At 39.6% G+C, this 3654-nt stretch overlaps 1 long non-coding RNA gene across 2 annotated transcripts; it reads right to left on the reverse strand.

Annotated features, from left to right (window-relative positions):
• Window positions 1-2101: 2101 nt before the first annotated feature.
• Window positions 2102-3129, reverse strand: LOC143141954 (uncharacterized). 2 transcript variants are annotated; one of them, XR_012990843.1, is made up of 2 exons: window positions 3013-3129; window positions 2102-2593 (listed from the first exon to the last, which is right to left on the reverse strand). It is a non-coding gene; the product is annotated as an uncharacterized LOC143141954 (long non-coding RNA). The 2 variants fall into 2 exon arrangements; XR_012990844.1 differs by having other exon boundaries at window positions 2817-3129.
• Window positions 3130-3654: the final 525 nt, after the last annotated feature.

The raw sequence follows: 3654 nt of genomic DNA on the forward strand, positions 1-3654 counted from the left end.
AAAGCACAATAATTGGACATTTCCTTATAAAACAAGACTGCTGAGGCTCTACCTCACGTCCATTGGATATGTATAAAGCCTGCATCACACTGGTCATTAGCTATTTCCCCCCGATCTTAGTGTAAGTAATTAGGGGGCTGTACAATGGAGGGTTACCTCTTGAGGTTATACTTTAGATGGAAGTACTTCAGTTTGCTCAACATGAAAAGAAGAATGTCCTAATGATCAATATAATCTCATATCCATTAAATGGAGCCTCTTAAATGGCATAGAGGCATACATTATTTGTGTTACTTTGTTGTTTTCATTAAAACTTCTAGTGAGTTGATCCAGGGAGATTCATAAATATGATTACAAACTTTCATTGTTTTCCCTTTAAAGGGGACATATTATGCAAATTTCACTTTTTGCATCCTTTTGTACCTCCATGTGGGTCTCTACTGCTCCTAACAACACTCCAAGCGTGCAAAAAAGCCATCCATGCGTTTTCTGTGAGTCAGTTGAACGATTTTGGTGTCAGGAATCATAGGCTTCTATGAGCCATTTTCTGGCTCCCTTAACCTGACGTCAAAATAAGGGAATTTGCATAGAACCACCCTGGCGCCACCCCTCACCTCTCAACCCCCATATAGCCCCACCCACCCAATTAGTTGAAGATCCCCATTAGTTTGCTGGTTTAACGAGCACGGACACCAAGCTCAATGACTACAAGCAAGCGCAAGTCACACATGAAGTGTTGTGTTGTTGGCTGCACAGAACAACACAAATCCTTGCACTTTCTCCCAGCCAAAGACGACAGAAGAAACGAGTGGCTCCACTTCATTGTCGATGGCCATGTTCCAGCAACAGTCGGCAAAAATGTTGTGGTGTGTGCGAACCACTTCAAGACAGACTGTTTTGAAAACCTAGGACAGTACACTGCAGGATTAGCCATCAAACTTCGTTTGACAGAGGGATCTGTACCTACTGTTCGTGGCAAGTCACAAGATGAGAGACATGTAAGTACTTTCAAATAATGACTTTTGTGTTTCTATCGCAGTTAAGCATGAACTAACGTTAGGCTGTTCGTGTTTTGCCATTTAGCACAAGCTAACGCAAACATTACGGCTAACTTTAGCCCTGCATCTGCTTGGAGTGAGCATTTCCTCCATTCCAAATTGCAAATGCAGCACACAGCCGATCGAGTCATATTTGACAATCCCAGTCAATAATATCTGAAAGTAATGATTTGAAAATGTTGTCTAGACGCTAGACCTCCATTAAATATTGTCATGTTATCCACAATTGAGGCGACCAACAGCTAAAAGCCCTTAGTATAAGCTAATGTTAGCTTGTAGCCTCACTTTATAACGTTATCCAGTGTTTGCACATTTCCCCTATAGCTTTATTTCATTTAACCCTTAACCCTTAAAGGAGTACCGTCACACCGGTGTGACGGGAATGTTGAGAAATGAACGTTCTAAAGAATATCTGGGTTCATTGAATTCAACATAGAATTTTAGAACCTTCAATTGTTGCGGAACTTAGAATGTTCAAAAACCTACACCTTTAAGGGTTAAAGGTGTAGGTTTTTGAACATTCTAAGTTCCGCAACAATTGAAGGTTCTAAAATTCTATGTTGAATTCAATGAACCCAGATATTCTTTAGAACGTTCATTTCTCAACATTCCCATCACACCGGTGTGACGGTACTCCTTTAAGGGTTAAGCTGCAAGGGTTTGTCACAATTTGTAGTCGTTTTGTCCTTACTGATAAGGAGTTAGATATGGTCATGTTATCTACAATGAAGGTGGCCAGTAAGCTCTTGGTGTAGGCTAATGTTTGCTGTTGTAAATAAAGCGAGATATAGTACTGACAGTGCAAGAAGTTGTAGCCTCAGTTTTTAGCTCAAAGTAAACGTGCATATTATGTGCATGCCATTATTTTCATGTTTGGTTTTCTCTTTACTGCGCAAGACTCTACCTGGCTGCTCTGCATTACAATGAGGATGCTGCATGAGACCAGGCCACCTTATCCTCTGGGGACCCTCTCTACAGGATGCATTTCCCAAAGTACAGGGAGAGTGCAGGGTGAAACCCATCAAAACCGAGACAACATTCCGTAAGTTACATAATTTTTTATTTATCAACAATAAAAGATCTGTTCATTTTGCATGCTATTGCACTATGGTGTCTTTACAATGAACAAAACAATAAATAAATGTACAATGAAATACTTTACAAACTATGTACATAGTTACAGAAGTGTTTGTGAAATATTGCACAGGGTATGTGGAACACTTGATGGGCTTCATCATGGGCGAGGTCTTTGTGGACCAAGAAGCATACAGGGAGGAACTCCTGAAAATAAGCATTCCTCCGGACCTGTCCTCAGAGTTTGAGCACCCAGAGAAGGAGGAGGAGGTGATCGCCAACTATGTGTCTCGCTTCAATCCAGGGGAGGCAGTTTGAAGCCCACGTATTGTCCTTGGCTGTCAGGAAACTCCCGACGAACACGCAGGACCACACATGACGGGATGACGACCCTTATTCTGCATCCAAGGAATCCCCAACACCAACTGACAAAGCTCCTGTAGGCAAGCTATCTGTAACGACTAAAAAAAATAAAAAAAACATTGCAGTAGTTAGCAGGTTACATAATCTGTCAGTTCTGTCAAAAGTGCAAAGTGCACAAAGTGCAATTGTCATATTGCATATGTCATGTTTTATTTCTGTTTTGTGTAATAAATATATTTTTATATTTTATAAAATATATTTTTATATTTTATATTTATATTTTATTTATATTTAAATGTGTCATGAGTGTATGTTTGATACCTGCTGAATTTGCAGACAATAGCCATACATAAAAAGAAAGAAAACAACAATTGGGGCATGTGTTGGTGTGTAAGGCCATTAGTGACCTATGAACATTAGTAAGACTAACATCTGCTTTTGCTGATAAAAACGGTAGCCTGTCACTTCTCATAAACACTGGGAAAAACTAATAAGTAGCTTAATAAATAACACATACTGCTCTATTCCCCGTAGCCGTAAGGCCCCATGGTCAGCTCTGTATATGTTCAGTGCGTTCTGAAGAGAATAAACATTCAGGCACACCGGGTATAAACCCGTCTGCTGCAGACGTCGTGTGATCTATAATGGTATGGTAAGGTGGGTGCTATGCTAGCACAGTCCCTAGCATTATTGTAAATATGAGAGTAATATGGCAGCATACTCGCTAGCTCATTTATAAATAAGTTAGTAACACGGTAAGATATTTGCAGGCCTTTCTGTATCTTAGAAAAGTTACCTTTGTAATCTCCTTGCAGCATATACTCTGCCTCAGTTGGCACTGCCCAACAATTTCCACAAGCACACCTATATAATAATTAAAATAATAATAATAATAAAAGCTAATCAAGTGCTGTGAATCTAGTGAAGTTTCAAATACAAGCAAATGTTAAATATTGTAAAAAGACTGGCTTTGTCACGAAAAATTACATTACGTTTACTTCGTAACAGGCTGAACAGGGTGAAGGCTAATAGCCAAGACTAATTTGGCACGTAGGAGAGATAGCAAATACATTGATTTAAAAAGTTAACAAACCATTTAGAAACTGCTTGCAGCATTCGTGTAGGTGTTTCTGCAGGTGGCTCCTCTTCATCTTGATCT

Source organism: Alosa pseudoharengus, unplaced genomic scaffold (genome assembly GCF_046254945.1).
Source record: "Alosa pseudoharengus isolate Yale_2024_CS ecotype anadromous, Long Island Sound unplaced genomic scaffold, YU_APseudo_1.1 YU_APseudo_1.1_scf_24, whole genome shotgun sequence".
Classification (NCBI taxonomy): Eukaryota; Metazoa; Chordata; class Actinopteri; order Clupeiformes; family Clupeidae; genus Alosa; species Alosa pseudoharengus.